We start from the raw sequence: 18,857 nt of genomic DNA, 5'->3' as shown, positions 1-18,857 counted from the left end.
GGATTCATCTTGCCTAACCTTAGCAGTCTAGTAACTAGGCTAATTTAGCTTAATCTAGTTGTCAGGCCTCCTATTTTTGCCAGAGGACAGATATAGGTACTTTCTGGAAATTAGTCATCTTGCTAACCAAGACATTTATCTTAAGGTGGGAATAAATGCCTTTTGGAGATGCCTTTCTCTCTGAAGCAACCACAGAGGAAGCTTGGATAAATAGCTTATACTAGATACATTTTTTTAATGCACTTCAGCTAGGCAAGAGGAATCCTGCCCTCAAGTCTGCCATCAGGCCCTTATTCTGAAACAAACTTTTCTCAGTCCTGTCACTAGTAAAGCTGAGCCCTAAAAAAGAACAAGAACCTTCTGACAGAAGCCGGAGCCCTGATGCTCTTTGTTTTGCATCAGGAATACCGCTTCCACAGAGCTAAAAATAGGAATGAACTTCCCAATCTCTTCTCCGCCAGTACAGCAACAACCAAAAAGATAAGTCAGTAAAAAGAACAGCTAGAGCTTGACAAAAACAAGAGATAGGATCTTCAGGAAGTCGTGTTTTTAGAGTCACTTTTCTGCTCATAGATGTATCCAATCCTTCATTTTTTCTAAGATTTTTTTTTTTAAAATCTCATTCTTTGTATTACTTCCCTACTTGCTACAACTGTAACAGACTGTCCCTTTTCCCCCTTTTCCATTTCACTTCTGATTTTTATTTTCATGTTGTAGACAAGTCACAGCTATGTGAATCTCTGGGATCCTGAGGTGGCTTTTTACTCCTTCCTTCAGGCCGCAAAATGTCTGGCAATTGTTTGTGTTCAGCCCCACACTGTGAGGGATGCATAGTCTCCAGTTTGCCTAGAGTATAAACATGAAAAAAACCACCCCATACTGGAGCCAATGCCGTCAGATAAAAACAACTGGGTCATAACCAGCTCTGCTGTGCATTTCCACAGCAGGACCATGGAAAGACTTGAAATGGGAGAAGCACGATGGGGACAAATCACTGCTGGCAGTCACACATACGCTACTGCCTGCAGTTGCATTAAAAGAAACATGCTATTGTGTGATTTTTTTTCTCCCCCCCCCCCTCTAACTCAAACTAGTTAAGCTCCGAGGTAGCAGGCAGAAGTTTCCTAACTACTCTCCAGACTACAAAGTTGTCACATACGTTTCCTGAGAACGTTACAGGAAAATTTCTGGCAAGCAATCCAAAGACTCCTGCGCGTGCCAGCAGTCCAGATACCAACAGCACCACACCTCAAGTGCCAAGAGAGAATCCATTCATCCGGCAGTGACTGTATCTGTTTGCAAATTAATTTCCTTGAATATATTCCCATTACCCAAAGAAAACAAATACACTGAGAAATGTGCACCCTGTAGATAATCCGAACAAAGCATGTTTTACAGATGGGAGATTAGCTAACAAAATCTGAGATAATGCTGTCTCAGCTTAGCGCTAGATTACTTGTGTGCATCGCCTTCTTACAAATTAACACAGGAAACAATTACAAGATTTAGAAGTATGCCTTCTTTTTTCCCCACACTGTCCTTGACAGGTTTTGTAAACTGGCTCTTTGGTTGGTATAAGTCTGTGCATCTGTGCTGAGGATGTTATGCTTACTTATATTCTCTGAGGAGCTGAATATAAGTTTTTTAGTCAAGTCTTCATTGTAGAGCTACTTATAGAATTGTAAAACTCTTCACAAGAGGATACCTAGTCTAGCCATCAAAGCACTAAGTTAACTGTCAGGAAGGCTAGTCTCCATCCCAACACAAACTCGGATGCATCACTTGATCTTCTTGTGCCTCTATTTCCTTCCTGAGAACTGAAATTAATTTTACCTCTTAGTACTTGTTTCATTGATTTTTAAAGCCAAAAAAGGTCTGACAGAAGTCAAAGAATCTCTTTGCCCTCACACAAGGAAGTCTGCGTTACAAAAAACCCCTACGTCAAATATTTAACTTCCAGCTGAGTAGCAGTGCATGTTTTTAAAAAACGTCCAGTCTTGATTATTAATATATTGGGTCTTCTACTGATTACATTTTAAAAGTTAGTCATTTAATTGTTTAGTTACATGCCCCCCAAAAGCCTTACCTCTTTTGTGATCTGAATTTCACTTATATCAACTTCCTATTATCAGGCCTCATCAAGTCCTTGGAAATATATTCTGTTCTTTACTATATCATACAGGCATGTATATAAAGGATGAATAAATACTTCTTTTTTTTTTTATAAGCAAGTAGATTAAATATCTTGGAATAGGACTGGAGAGAAAAATTCAATTGCATGTTTGCTCACACACCATCTACTTTACCTGATGAGAAAAAGAGTATGATAGCTCTGACTCAGTGTCTTTGTAACAAGACTACTATAACATACCTATCAGACTGGTAGTAAATACAACAGGCCACAACCCTGTCAAGAATACAAACACAGGCATAAAACATCAGACCGATGGTCCACCTGGCCCCGCTGTATTTGCCACACTGGCCAAAAGAAAACAGAGTATAAAAATAAGGAACCTATACATGCTACTCTCTGAAATACTGTTTCAGCCTTCAACAACTTGCAGCTACAAATTACCTGAGAAAAATGGAGCTTTGGACATATGTAAAATTTCTCCTTCCATAAACTTATCCTCTTCTTGAACCCATGGTGACTTTTAGCTACCACGACTGCTGTGGCAAAGAATTACCCAGCTAACCTCACATGCTGTGAAGAGCCACCTTCTTCTGTTTGTTTTGAATCAACCACTTGGTTTTTTCATTCGATGCCCCCCTAGGTCGTGTGTTGGAAGATACTGAGCAATCAACCGTGCTCACCCAGCCTGCGATTTTATGGGCATTTACTCTCACGTCAATCAGCTGTCTGAGGCTGAACCAGCTGTCCTGTTTTCCAGGCTAAAGAATCCTAAGCTACTAAGTAGTTCCTTGTATGGAAGCCACTCAATGATTTTCATCACAGAGAAAGCCTCAATGATTTGTCATCTAACTTTTAGATGGCAAAAGTTAGGAGAGTTGCATACCACCTTTCATATTCAGAGTTTCCAGCCCAGGTGAGTGCCTCTTTGCCTTACAGAGCGAGAGTTCCTGAAAATTTGAGCTTTAAGTGGACAAGGCACGTACTAATAGACAACATGAGGCTTAGTTCATTGAGAAAGTTTCAAGATATACAATGGCAAGAGCTTTGGGAACAGGCATGGGAGCTGATTCTATTCTTATTCAGGCCAGCTTGCACCTGTTTTTCCCCCAAGATGTCAGCAGCGGTGCAGTGCCATAAATGACAGCAGAATCAAGCTTATAAAGTTTATATTTTATAACCTTGCAAGAACATATGCACAAGCCCCAGTGCTATAAAAGTTTCTAGAAAGCATGCTTTGAAAAGTGTTTGATCTCCCCAACTCCTTCTCTCCAGCAGATAACACTGCATGATGCATACCTACAAAGTCCCACCAGCCAAGCCATTCCTCCTCTGGTGAAGATTTAACCATCAGTTGCCAGACGAGGATCCAGAAACTACTTTCTTTAAACACAAATACCATGACACAGACACAGAGAAGGAAGCAAATATTTTTTTTTCCCCTCAGGATTGTCTTTTGAAGTGAAAGGGAAGAAAGAAGCAAATTATTAGCCAGACTCCTTAACTTTTAAAATATAAATTCTGCATTGCTGTAGTAAGTGACATAAAACCAGGGAAAAGGCCTAGCAAATGATAAAAACTAGGATCGTACTATGGCAAAGCCAGCAGGTTATTAGAACGTACACTGTCTGCATATTTAAAGATGTTGAACGTTGGTCAATATGCCAAGTAATTTAATCTGTTCCTCTGGCTGCCAGCCACTACTACCTTATCTGGACATGACTAAAGGGAAGAATTACACGCAGGCAAAGAGCGAGCTCAAAGAGGTAGAAATGTTTTGGGATACCACCTTCCCAAATTAAATGGCTATAGAAACGGCCAAAGACAAAACTATATCGAATCCACTTGTTTGAGTCAGCTAGCTCCTGAAAAATGGGTCTGAACAGTCCTGCTTTAACTACACATTCTGGATGTAAACAAGCATATGCAGTCATAATAGTATTCATCCCTTTTTGAAATCCTCACTGTATCTGTGGCCAAAACCCTCCCCCCCCCCCCCAAAGTCATTACCTGGGTGCAGAATTTATTTCTGCTACTTATTGTCCCTGTTTTCTTACACATTAGTCAAATCTTAGAACTCACAGTGTGACAACTGGTATAAAAGATGACAAGGTCTTTGAGAAGGAAAATATCTGGTGCACAATGCCCTACCCAAGCATTTTTTGGTAGACAGCCTCCTTTTTTTTTCTAAAAAAAAAAATAATAAAAAAATAGTAGTACACTATTTGATTACTGTAATCTAGGAAATGTGTGTCTTGGCCATGTTAAAAGATACAATTAATGTCTCTCTCTTCTTTTCTGTTCAATGGCCCAAAGCATGCAGCTGCAACAATATTTACTGAAGCTCAGGGGATAAATCGCACTGAAATTTTACCCAAGTGAATTCTGTTGTCAGATGCTATAGGTAAATAAACATTTTATTTCAATACATTCTGTAGTAGTGCTTTATTAAATGGCACAAGATTTGTATTCTTGAGAGAGCTTGCAGACAGTATGTAATTGAAAATTTAGTTTTTCCCTACTTTATTTGGGGCTTTAAAACATTTTTAAAAATATCAAAGCTGCCAATTTTTTAGTGAAAAATATAGTTTTAATTAAAAAAAATATTAAGATATTTCCTTTTCCAAAATGGGTTAGAAATAATTTACTGAGTGTTCCCCCCCCGGCCCAAATCCTTCAAATGAAATATCACTCTAGAATTTTTAACTTTTTTTTTTTTTTTTTTTTTTAAATAAACCAGCGATAGTCTTTGGATTTTCCATACTGATGAATTCTGAGCAAGCCTCAATTCACCAGATGTTTATGATACTGGAAATCAGGTATGCAAAAATGCACTGGTTCAGATGGAAGACTTGGAATTTTCCGGGGACAAAATTCTCCAATTGCTGTTTTATTTTCATGCCAAGTGCATGTTCTCCCAATATAATCCTCTGATTAGGCCACATAAAATGGCCTTAGTTTCAACTGCTTGTTGTCTCCTTGACCTACTAACAGCATTAGGTTTGCACAGAAAAAGGCCTCAAGCTAATATAAATCAGTAAATTTCATTTCAAGCTATTGTCCTTTATCTTTCCACACTGGGCATACACAATGGGGACAACTCAAAAGGCTGGTTAATTGCCTTAGGAATAGCAAGTTCACAGTCAAGCTCAGAGAACACAGCATTGCAGGAAGGAGAAAACCTGTAGTTGAAAGACAAGACCCTTTTTTACAAATCCTTGACTACCCTGGGCTGAGATTGCTCTTATGATCTTTCTTCAGTTTAGTGTTGCTGGTGCATCACTACTGCTGCTAGTGAGAGATGAAATTATATCATCATCTAGGGGTCTTATCCCAGTGCCCTGTACGTTATTCTGTGCAGGTCCAGAAAATGCCAAGAAATTGCTTAGAAATTGGACACTCAACAAAATCATAGAAAAATTGAAGTTGGAAGGGACACATGGAGGTCCCTAGTCCAACCCTCTGCTCATAGTAGGGCTAATTTCAAAACTAGATCAGGTTCCCCATGGCTTTTGGCAGTTGAGTTATGAAGATCTCCAAGGATGGAGATCCCATGACTTCTCTGGACGCCTGATCTAATGCTTGATGCTTGACCAGCTTCAGCAGGATTCCCCCCCCCACCCCCCCATTTTATCCATTTGGAGCTTCCAATGCTGTAGCTTTTGAGCATTGCTTCTTGTCCTTTTGCTGTGTCCCTCTGAGGGAAGCATGGCTCAGTCTTCTCTATGATGACCCTTCTGGTAGTAGTAGATGGAAATGAGATTCCCCAGTGGTTTTCTCTTTAAAGGTCAACAAATCCATCTAGGGGCCCCAAACTGGACGGCGTGCTCTAGCCGTGACCTCACGAGTGCCTAGTAAAGGAGAACGACCCCTTTGCTGGATCTGCAGGATGGGCGCTTGCAGGGGCTGCCCAGGCTGCCGTTACTGCCAGGGCACTCCACAGGCCTGGGCTCTCAAAGCGCGAAGACGCTCCACAGCCAGTCTGTACCCAGCTCGTATTGCTGGGGATTCTTCTGCCCTCCGTGCGGCGCTTGGCTTTTGGCACTTCTGAGTACCTGGAGGTACCAGAACTGGGACCTAAAGCTTCTCACGATTCAGCTAACAAGCATCTGGCAACTAGCGCCAAAACTCGGCACGAGGCCTTCTCTGCCTTTCGCAGTTAAAGTCAATCCAAATATACAGAAAATAACATTGTTAATATTCATTAAGAGCACATAATGCACACATGCAAACTTTATATATATATACATGCAGTGACTTGAAAGTTCAAATACGCAAATCAAAAAAGCTCAGCCTGTTCTGTACCCATGAAAAAAGGTGTTAACTAAAGCTTTAGTATTTTTCTTGTCATCAGCAACAAACTGCATAAATCCAGTTAATGAACTCCTCAGGTTTATGCCTGACATTAATAGGAAGTGAAAATTACCTCTAGACCTATCAACATTTACAATAGAGCACTATGGATCTTAAGTATTGTTAATGATCATTTCTTTAAACAGAAGAACAGTGTAAGCATCAGCTTTATAGCTGGCACAACGAAACAGCTGAGTCTCACAGACAAGAGTAAGCATCAATCAGTAAACAGCATTCCAAAAAGCAGGTGGGGACACCTCTCTGCACTGCCTGAGACCAAGCCAGCATCTGCATGATTAACAACATCATTGATATTCACCATCATATTACAAAGTCCATTCAGCTCACTCAGGGCTCCGGCAAGATTCCCAGGGTCAGCACAGCATTGCTACAAAGAGACAATGCAAATATCGAGTAGTAGTGCAATAAGATCTCTAGTATTGAGCAGGGTGGAAACGCACCGTGCTGCAAAGGAAATTGTAGTGGAGCACTCTGATCGTAAAATCTTTGGCAAAGCAACCATTTCAAGGAAGTTGCACGCTGAGAAAGGAATTTTTTTACAGAGTCATTGGAGCATCAAGTCCCTTTTGGGTAATCCCAGTTCTGTTTCTTGAATGAGTAATACAAAGCAAAGGAACCTCATGTTCATAGACACATTTAGAACAGATGAGTGGTGCATCTTGGCACTAGTAATCCTTTCTCTAACAACACGGAGATAACAGTCATCACTGCACTGTTTGCAGAAATCACTTTTTTTTTCCTTAATGTAAAACTGATAACTGTTCTGTGGAGCCTCCATGAATAAAAAAGTGCTCTTGGGCACATGCCTTTTTTTCCAACACAGATGCATAATTTGGAAGCAAGAAAGAATTCCTTCTCGTCGAGGTGTTGCAGACATAACCATAGCCCGCTGTGGCAGAAAGCAGGTGACGCCAGCTCCTTAATGAATGAGGCTCAGGTAAACTTCATGCTGGAGTTAAGTCAGCTGGCACCAGCTATAGTTGAAGGCCTGGTTTAAGGGATCTTTGTGGCAAGCAGAGCAATGGTCATCCTGTAATGAGTCATACATGCAAATCAAAGTAGTGAGGTCTGTTACTAGTAAAGAAAGGTTAAATGCTCCCAGCTATGACAGCACATTCGCAACAAGAAGCAGTCTTCAAGAGAATGAAAGTGGGGGATATTCAAGCAATCGCACTGCGGTACGGGATATGGAGCTTGTATCTTAAGCTCGGTGTTGTAAACCTCAGATGGCTGAACTCCACACTGAGCAGCAAGCCCTTAGGCCTTATTAGCCCTTTCTATACAGTACAACTTCTTTATACAGACTATGAGGTTTTTTCATGACCTTTGCGTTATGGCAAACAAGTAAGATAGCTCTTGTGAGCTTACAGAGGAGATCACCAAGAAAACGGATTTCAATCTTCATTCATTTGTATGACTGTAAAAATTTCAATACAACTGTGGGTACCTGAATAGTGAATGTAACCCTACCAACAGCCTTTTATACAAGAGCAGCACAAGTGGAAAACTGGTGAGGTAGGTCAAATGTCTCCTAAGGTGCTGGAATCCACTTTGCCTGCTGAAGCATGCTTACAATTTTCATAAGCTAAACATTTCCAAGGCAACATGAAATCTTAGACAAAGCTGTAACTGAGGTTACACACCCACAAGTAGATTTGTGATACTAAAGTTAGCTGGCCATCACAAAGCTGAACAGGTACATGGGCAAGCACAGAAAGACAGTGCCATACCTTGAAGAGTTCTCCAAGCATCAGTCCCAGCAGCTGGCTACTCACACAGCGCTGCTTCAGCAGCTTGCCTATAGTGTTTATATTTGAAAATTCCTGGCTGCAAGCATCAGGCTTCTTTTATGATAAAAAGGTAAACATTAGGATGAATGACATATTGCATCCTATATGTATGTTTCCAAGAAAGGAGATTTTTCTATGAAAAATGTAATTTCTGTTGCACATCATCTCCTCCTCCCCTCCAACCTTACTCTCACCATCATGGGATTCCCAAAAAATGCATCCCAACAGGCCTCAGCGAGGGTTGTTTTGATGCTTGATGGATGTTTTGACTTTTTGGCACCGTGGGAACCACTTTTCTCTCCCTGTGGATAATTTCATGAGAAGACCTGGCGTGAAGAATGTTTCTCACATCAGCAGGAGCATGGCAAATGGTCCCAATCTGAGAGATAAATGACTCTTTTGTTTTGCTTTCCCAAAACTCTTGTTTTATCTTAAAACTCTCTCCCTTTATAGTCTAGGTGCAGCATTGTCATCTTAAACACAAGCCTTTGTAAGGGGAGCAACGCAACGAAATGAGACATTCAGATGCTCAATTTTGTTATAATGCGGTTAAAGTGATCAGTTGCTTGAGCTTTCTCACAAGGCTCTTGTTCAGCTGGAATTCTCCCAGAGGAACAGAAAGCACAATTAAAAGACATTTGCAACCTTAAACAGTATTTCTTAGTTCTTCAGAGACATTTAATTGGAATTATGCTGCTCTCTGTAAGAGATTAGGAAGATGAAGTTTTATTTCAGGTCTTGATTTCACAGAATTGTTAATACTATTTTTCAACTCGTACACTTGGGACCTAATTTCCCAGTCAAAAAGGTCAATAGCCTATAAACCAGAGCTGCCTATAAATCAGGGCTGTAACTCAACTGGAATCAGCAGACTTTATGACAGTTTTCACTACTTTAGGATCCAGACCAAAGTCATAAACATAGGAGGTGCTCACTGTCTTCCAGAGGAGAGCAATGGCTGTGGAAACACCAAACCAGAACACGAGTGGAGTAATAGTAGCAAGACTTCCTCTTGTCAGCAGGGTAGATTTGCTCTTGGTTATATTTATATAATCCATTGATGGCAGGACAAGGCTTAATGGGTTAATTAAGGACGGAATTGGCACATGCTCCCATAATAGCATTTTGAATTCGGGGCCTTTGTAGAAAGCAGCCAGGATAATTCAGAGGATTTTAATATCTATTTCTCAACATGAATAAACTATGCTTAGAGTAGTTCTGACCCAAATTTGCTAATGTGGGTTTGGATTTAGGGCACTTCACTGAAGCTTACAGCGTAACTTTTTCAAAGGTTTTAGCCTTCCCAGACCAAGCCTATCTTGTGCCAGTTATTCCAGAAATCAGAGTTTCTGCTTCTAAAGCCATCCACCAGTAATTAGAAGATAAGATTTGAAAATTGGGCACAATTCAAATTAACTAAGGTGCTGTCATGAGCTCACAGCTCCTTAACCTCTGTGTTTCCTGGATGGTAATAATAGGAAGCAAATGGGAATGATTAAGACAGGAAGAGGACATAAATTAATAGTATTGAGATACAGTCAAAAAGGCTACATTTAAGTAGGAAAAGGAGCAGGATCCATTAAGATAGGAGTTCTTTCCCAGAGGAAATGGTGGAAATTCCATGGCTTGAGAAAGCAAAAATTCAGAATAGGTGAAGTTTTAGAAAAGGCCCTACAGAGACCATCTTCCACTGTACTGAGGCAGCCTGCCGTGTATACAGACAATTTTAAAGCCTTTTCTGTCTACAGCTATAATGTTTGTGCATGAATGTTTGTCTTGCCACTAGACTGGGCAACGGTACATCTCCCTTATTTTTTCCCCAGAAAGAAGATAGACACTTCTTGCTGGACAGGTCACTAGTCAGATTTTTTTGAGGAAAGGGAGGGCTGAAAAACAGTCCAGCAAGAAATAATGAAAACATTGCACTGGTTGTTCAGTTGAAAGAAATTCAGAAAGATTTTGATAGCAGCTATGGGTAGGAAAAAAAATAATGGAAAGTAGAAGAACAGAAAACAGCATAGTAAGGGAGGAGGATAAAGGTGCCCACTTAATTGATCTCATTACTGCTTTGGCAGCCCAAAAAGAGATGGAAACCATCTGTGGCACTTCTTTCAGGGGTAGTGAGGCTGTGTCCTTCCTTCAAGGGGAAAAAACCCACCGCAAAACCCCGTCCTTTCAATGGCAGGTTTTTGTCCTGTGACATAATCTAAGCAAGATGAACCTGGCAGGAAAGGGTATATAATTTTGCATTGAACTCACAGCAGAAACTATGGAGGTCTTGTTTGTGTAGGATTTTACAGCCGGATAGCTAATACAAACTTGTTATCTTGGGAAAAGTACACACTATTTCTTCCCCTCTTTTTTTCTGGCACTAAAGACAAAGCCTCAGTCTGACTTTGCCCTCAGCTCTAGCAGCTCTTGCAGATATAAAATTCAAGCCCTTGGCTCTATTCCATTTTGCTACCTTGCAGCTGCTCCTCAAACCCCCTGCCCAAACCTCTTCTTCCAACTGCACGTGCCAGGCTGGAAACACAGAGTTCAGCAGCCCCGCAAGCTCCCGTCCTCCGCGTGCACGCCAAGAGTGCCCTGAAGCCATTTCCCACCTAGCCTGCTGCTGTGCGCCCTGCGCCCATGGAGAAATATGGCTAAACCCATACTTACTGGGGTCAACAGGAGGACTCCCACTGACAGAAAATACTAGCTGTCACCGTGGCTCTCTGTTTTTAAACAACCACACCGAGAGGGCTAGAGAGGAGGCTGGTGTCAGACATTTGGGATTACTGTGCAGAGTTAGGGGGAAAATGTATGTAAAGTGAGAACCGATTCCTGCATCAAACCTCATTTCTAGATTATAAACCAAGCCTAACTCAGTAGTCACGTACATACAGAATCACACGTTACAATTCCTTTACGTTGGGCAAAATCCTCTATGTGGATCATATACTAATTCCACTTTAAGATGAAAAGCTTACTTGAATAAAAAGATCATAATCTTACTCCAGACTATGAAGAACTACGTTCTGATTTGTCTGCTTTGGAGGCAGAAATGAGGAATTTTAAAGAAATATGTACATGCCATATGCTAATGCAGAGCTCCCGCATTATAAAAATACATTTATAACAAGATTGCAGTATTGCGATCGTATTTGTGGATCTAACATTTTGTTATTTTACCCCTACTGACTTATTAACTCTTCTGTGCTTGCATCTCTAGAAATCTGGGGTAGGTTGCATCTTTGATTAGGATGTGGGCTTTACAAGAACAGTTTGCAAATAGCTCGTTGACAAAAAAGGGAAAAGAAATCCTCCGGTCTTTGCATTCTTTCCATACAGGTGCAATTTGTAAAACAAGAAAGAAAAAGAACAGGTTTCAAAAAAAAACCTAAAAACCCCACCAATATCTATATTTTATAAGTAGATGGTGGGGGTTCACGGCATCATTCAAAACAAAAAGGATTGGCCTGAATGTTCATGGGTTTGCCTGAACTAGGTATAATATAAACAGCTGAAAACTCGGTTACTGTCTTTCTTCCACTCTAGAAGAACCTATATTTAAACACTATTGTGCAAGTCACCTCTGTTGTTTGGCATTACTGTGAGGAGAACAGGGAACACATTCTCTTATGTTTTAGTGATCAATAGAGATGACTGCATATTTCTAGAGAAACTTTAGTATTAAAACTAAACAGTAATAAAAAATTGAAAAATGGGGCTTAGCCCCATCTGGAACTAGTTTTCATTATAAGAAGACACATCCATGTTTACTTTCCCCCCCTTTAAAGGGCAACATATATTTTCAACACAGTTTTTATCAAGCTGCAATGGATGTCTCAAAACGCATCCATAATGCAACATCTTGGAATTATGTCATCCATTCAAACTGTTTCCCCTGGAAGAAGGGCAGGTAACTCAAATACTCTTGCCATTTATGTAGTTCCTCCTCTTCCTGCACATACAGCAGTATAAATCATAGCTTTTATAGATCTTGCAGTACTCTTTCTCTCCAGACCACAGGAGAGAAAGGAAAGATCGCACACCAATTTCAACCAATATTAGACCAATCTATGGTAAGCAGGTCTGTTTATAATGTATACCAGAAACAGCTGCACAGTATAGTCTCCATGCCAGGCTTGTAAAGCTCTTCTTCCTTCTCTGTCCATGACAATAACCTTTATTTTTGACCAGCAACGAAAGTATCACTGGGGTTTTGTTTTCCTAGTTCTGGACAGCTTCAGGAAGGGTAAGAGTAGAAGAAAAATGAACGCTACCTTTTCCTGCTGGCCCAGCACAGATTGCTGCAGCGTGTTTATGCGGTTTAGAGTTTACTCAGAGGGCAGGAATAGAAGCCATTCTGAAACGTTCATTCACTAAAATCAGCCAGCCTCGTGCAAAATATGTTTCCGTGCTACAGAGCCGAGGAGGTTTACCCACCTTCCTGGGAAAATCTCCTCTTCTTTTATTCATACACATCTTAAACATATTTACTTGGCATTTAAAGTTCTCCCATCCACCATAATTAAACAAAGCAAGCCCCAGTGTTTTGCTGCCACTTTTTCCTCCTCCTGTGTTTGAGTCAGCTGTGGAAAGGCCCATATGCTCGCTGCTCCGCAGAAGATACAGGACTCCCCAGCAGCAGGCACACCAGCAATTGGCTGGAGCCACCGGCAGCTGTGTGGATGGCTTGTGTCCAGTCTGTCCAAAGTGGCTGGCTTGTTCTCTGGGAAGTCATTTCCTCTGGATCCATTTTTAATTTTAGGGAACTGGCACACAAGCCCTCTATTTAAAAGTTAAACTCCAAGAAGAGTTGGTTGTCACACTGATGCAAGTCCTATTTGCCACAAGTTTCTCTTCTTTCTTCTCCATCTTCTCCCCAATAATACTACTTTGTTTTGTGGCAGTTCTTGAAAAATGCTGTCTAGAAGGTAGTCTCTGGGTCTTTAGAATGAAATTCTTAGTTTAAAAGAAAAAAAAAAAAACAAACCCAGTACATTTTATTGGCAAGTTGCTCTGTAAAATTGTCACCCTGTTGTTAGAAACTGCTGCTGCTGCTAATAAAGTCCTCAGGCTTCCTTCCTCTTCCGTTAACTCAGTTTTTAGGCAGTACCTGAATCTTCCTGAAGCTACTGTCTTCCCTTTCAAAACTTACTGACACTGGTCCTTAACTGGCCCACAGAGACACTCAGTCTAAAATACAGCCTCCTCCTTCTAAAACCTCATTGATTCGTGAGGATTTTACAAGAACTGCAGTGTACATAAAGCTTCATTTATGAAAAACTGAACACAAGAGCTAGCCACACGCAGAATTACTAATTAACACATAGAACTTACTGAAAAATAAGGGAGAAAAATAGAATCAATGGGTAGAGTGTGCATGTGTGTGCCTGTGAGAGATGGGGATGTGGGGGTAGGAAGGGATGCCGAGAGGTTTTTTTGCACTATTACCTGTGGTCATTTTCCATGGAAGCTGTTTGTTACCTGTTCATGCCAGTACCAGGGGAAAAAAACAAAACAAAACAAAAACAACCCATCAGCAACTCTTCCACTCAGTTGATTCATTGAACTAGGGCGGACAAGAATCTGGACTGAATTTTTGTATCGACTTTAAGAACTGTGGCTATGCCAAGGGCAGCGTACTGTACGTAAGTTTATAGGCACAGTGGATCGTTTCTTTCTATTTATGCACTTTTCCCTATTCATACCAATGTCATTCAAATAAATAGGGAAAAACTTTCCCACTAATGAAAGAGAAAGGAAAACTTATACCATTATTCTTACTGCAACAGCTTGGAAATTGACTTTATTATATATACTCATTGGGTGATATTTGGGAGGCTATAGAGGACTAGAATGCCTGATAAAAGTCTTGTCAACATTGACACATTTGATTTATATGGCTCCTTCCATAACAATTATATGATTTTTAAATTAAACCACATTTCCCCACCAAGTAGACTGCAATCTTTTTTAGTCTTCTTCCATATCATTTTTCTCCAAAGTGTCTGTCTTTGTAATGTGTCGATCATTAGAATAATGCATATTTGATGAAAACTTGCAATAAATAACATTTCGGACACTCTTTCCAGTCACTGATTGATGTGCATATTATTTTGTCTGCTGTATTTAACTGACATGTCTCAATTTTTCCAGTATCCAAGGGACATGTACTGTATAGTAATGGAGAATTCAGTTTCTTTTATGGAAATAAAAGATTCACTAAGTTGCAATTCTATACAAAGAAAACCAGTGTAATTCACTGAAAATCCAAGCTCACCAATTTTCACACATGCTCACACAGACCAGAATATATAGTATATCAAACAAGAATCTGTCTGTTTGTAAAAACTCGAAAAACACTGCTATTTATGGGAACACACAAGAGAAATTAAAAACAGCATCGCTTCCTTTGCAATGGTAGAATCATAATTGCATGTGATGAATGTGAGATTTATTGGTCACCAAGAGGTTTGTCTCCATCCTAGAGTTGTCAGATGCCTCACCAGCAGAACCAGCTTTGTCTGTAAAGGGACAAACTGAAGTTAAATACACAGGGGGGTAGATATTCTAACTTCTACTGTACCACTGAGATTACTTTAATTATGTTTCCTCCTAAGTTAGTGTGCACATGGGTCTGGGACTGAGGCTGGTGAACAAGATGCCCCCTGATATCATCCTCTCCGCGCTCAAAGAGGAGAGTGCCTTTTGCCCATCTTCCTGTGAAAGTCACCTTCTGCAGCTTCGATTTTCTCTGAGTTAATGCTGGTAAGATGATGTATCTTGAAAAGAGACTGGTAACTGGGTGAAATGCACCCCTTCCTTAAGGGCACATGGGTATATGTATGGGTAGAACTTTGTAACTCTTGTGTTTTGCAGAAGAACATTCCAAAGAGAGGGGAAAGAAAGAATTTGTGGGTGAGGAAAGCATATCTTTGTATGATAGGACTTCTATGAATCTGCATACTTTGCATCCACTGTCAAGTGTTGCCCGAAGCATATGTCTGCTGGCAACCTCTCCCCAATCCAGTTCATTTCAAAACAGTTACTCTATTTAGGACAGAAGCTTTTATAATTCAGGTTGTTATGCATGGGGTAAAAGGGATTTAAACAAAAACCTGTCTGATTTATGCTTTTACCTATCATCTAGAGCAGAAATTATACCTGACTGATATTCCAGATCTTTCCCAGACAACTCTTGTAGCAAAAAATAAACTGCAATTTGCATATTGGTTGGTTTGGGTTTTTTTTCCCCATCCATCTAATATTTTGTACCTGATCATTTGTGTATGGGGCTTTTAGCGCAAGTAAATCAGTACTGACAAACGTTGGAGAACATGCATTAAATGGCTCAGCTGAGCACTGAACATATCAGCTCTTTTTCTGCTAAAGCCTCTCTCACTCAACAGGATGAAGAGTTCCTGGATTAAAAGCATGACTAAGTTACATTTATTTTGTCATACCATACTTTGTAGCACAAACATCAAAGACTTAAAGGACATGCTCCGTTATTTTGGAGCTTGTATATTAGAAAATCTAATACTTTTGGATATTAGATTATCTTTGCAACTTGCAAATGAACAGTAGTATAGTCCTTAAAAAAGTTTTCATCCCTAAAAAGCTCCATTTATCCAGGCACTCTGCAAGTATGAATCACAGCGACTCTTCAGTAATAGAACACGGGGGAAAGCAGGGGCACTGGAATGCTTTGGTTGAAAGTAAAAGAAAAATGATTTGTGTTTTCTCATTAGAAAGAGGTAAAATTGTCCGTTTTGGTGTAGAAAACCTACATTGTCTGAACTTCATGCTACAGATGCTCAGGTACGTCTCAGGCCTGATCGTACAGCTGAAGAACTGTAGGAAGAACAGGTAGTCCCTTGAAGCAACAGCCTAAGGACGCTTATTAGGTGACCTTGATAGAAAGATGATTTCAGTTGTTCTATTTTATTGTTGGGGTTTTTTTTTGTGTGGTTTTTTTTTGTTTTGTTTTGTTTTTTTCCTCTGCCCCCTAAATGAATGTGAAATGTAGATGGCAAGAAAAGTCCAACATGAGACTGGAGCTAGGGATCAATACATTAGCAAGATCTCACAGGCTTACTCAATGCAAAATAGAACAGATCATTTATCTAGGACCCCCCTGCAAAAACAAAGCTTGAGAAGTCAGGTGTTCAAGTGGAAGATCTTCATGTCATTATAACATGGTGTAGCAACAACATTCTCCTAGCCTCTCTACCCTTAAAACAATTTTATTAGGTCATTGATTGATGACTGTCTAGAAAGCTCCCAATTTCTTGCCTACTTCAGCCAAGGCACTGTCAAAAAAAAAACCCCAACGCCAAACTTTTTTATTTTATTCTATTTAATTTCAATGCACACACATGCAGAGTAAGTCCCTAAAACTAGGCCAGAGAAACGGAGTTGTTTATATGCCTTTATGGAATATTTTGCAAAAGTGATGGCAATCGTTATATCCTCAATGTATGTACCAGTCCAAATGGCTAAATAGCTTGGGGGAAAATACTGCTGGAAGACTAATTTTGAACAAATTCAGTCACTGCCCCCAGTAACAAAGGTCTTAAAGTAAACCATAACTTTCATGTTTGGCCATAATGAAACATCACACCTCAGGCCATCGTGAGCCACAAAACCTCGGCTGAGGTTATGATACTCTAGGGTGTGCCTACAGAGCAGATTTGTTAACTCATGTTGCGATAACCATTACTTGGAAGAATTTTATTTCTAGTGATGGGAGACTTCATGGAACATGGAAAAGAGAGATAGGTATGGATGTACTTGTGTGAAGAAATATGAAAAATTAATTTAGCCAAGACCTCTGTTGACTGATGAACATGATGAAGAAACAGACTAATATCCCCTATGTAAACACTCTGCTGATAGGAAAAGGTTTGTTTCTTGATTACTGCACAACAGTGTCTACATTACCCAACTAAACAAAAAAATGCTTAGCCTCTGATTTCACAAATTCCACAGAAGTGTTGAACGTCCATGCCAGATATCAATTCCTTATATCCACAGGCAAATGTGGATTAAATATTTCTTCCAAACTGTTTAGCAACTGCCTAATCATCTGAATAGAGAAGAAAAAGAAAGCAAAGAGACTTCAAAGGTAAACATCTGTGATAAGCACCTTTCTCAGTGCCCCTAAAGGTACATTTTATGTGACCTTGCCTCTATGCTGCAAAACTAAGTGCTCAAGTCAAAGCATCAGGTCTAAAACCCTCAGCCAGAACCTATTCAATGAAATACTGGGTTCTGTTTATACAAAAGAAATGAACTTCATTGGTCATAGCGAGCATGGGCTCATGAGGGGAAAGTCCTGCTTAACTAACTAAATTTCCTTTTATGACCAAGGGAAGCCAGTACATGTGGGTTTTTTTGGATTTGAGCAAAGCTTTTGATACTCTCACAGAATACTTCTGGACAAAATGTCCAGCATGCAGCTAGACAAGTCCATAATACAGTGGGTGAACAATTGGCTGATGGGTTGGGCTCAAAGAGTTATAGTGAATGGGGTTACATCAGGCTGGTGGCCAGTCACCAGCAGGGTTCTCCAGGGCTCAATTTTAGAGCCAGTGCTCTTTAATGTTTTTATAAATGGTATGGATGCAGGAATTGAATGTACATTAAGTAAGTTTGCCAATGATACTAAACTAGAAGAAGCTGTGGGCTCCCTCGAGGGTAGAGAGACCTTACAAAGAGATCCGGATAGACTAGAGAGATGAGCAATCACCAACTGTACAAAATCTAACAAAAGCAAGTGCTGGATTCTTCACCTGGGATGGGGTAATCCTGCTTATATGTACAAACTGGGGGACAAGAGGCTGGAGAGCAGCCCCACGGAAAGAGATCTGGGGGTCTGGGTTGGTGGCAAGTCGAATATGAGTCAACAGCGTGCCCTGGCAGCCAAAAGGGCCAACCCTGCCCTGGGGTGCATCAAGCACAGCATAACCAGCCAGGCAAGGGAGGGGATTGTCCCACTCTACACTGCACTGCTGTGGACCCCCTCCAGCACTGTGTGCGGTTTGGGGTGCCTCAATATAAAAAGGACATCAAACTATGGAGTGTGTCCAGAGGAGAGTGACCAAGAGGGTGAAAGGCCTCGAGGGCAAGACTTACGAGGAATGGCTGAGGTCACTTGGTTTGCTCAGCTTGGAGAAGAGAAGGCTGAGGGGTGACCTCATCACAGCCTACAACGTCCTCAAGGGGGGCAGCGGACGGGGAGGTGCTGATCTCCTCTCTCTGGTGACCAGCGACAGGACACGAGGAAATGGAATGAAACTGTGTCAGGGAAGTTCAGGTCAGACATTAGGAAGAGGTTCTTCACTGAGCAGAGTGGGTGGTCAGTCACTGGAACAGGCTCCCCAGGTAGTCACGGCACCAAGCCTGTCAGAGTTCAAGGAGTGTCTGGACGATGCTCTTAGTCATATGGTTTACTTTTAGGTAGTCCTGTGAGGAGCAGGGAGTTGGACTTGATGATCCTTACGGGTCCTTTCTAACTTGAGATACTCTACGATTCTGTGATTCTGTTGCTAAGACAATGACAGAGCTAC

This window comes from Accipiter gentilis, chromosome 20 (assembly GCF_929443795.1).
Source record: "Accipiter gentilis chromosome 20, bAccGen1.1, whole genome shotgun sequence".
Classification (NCBI taxonomy): domain Eukaryota; kingdom Metazoa; phylum Chordata; class Aves; order Accipitriformes; family Accipitridae; genus Astur; species Astur gentilis.
This window is presented reverse-complemented; position numbering follows the sequence as displayed.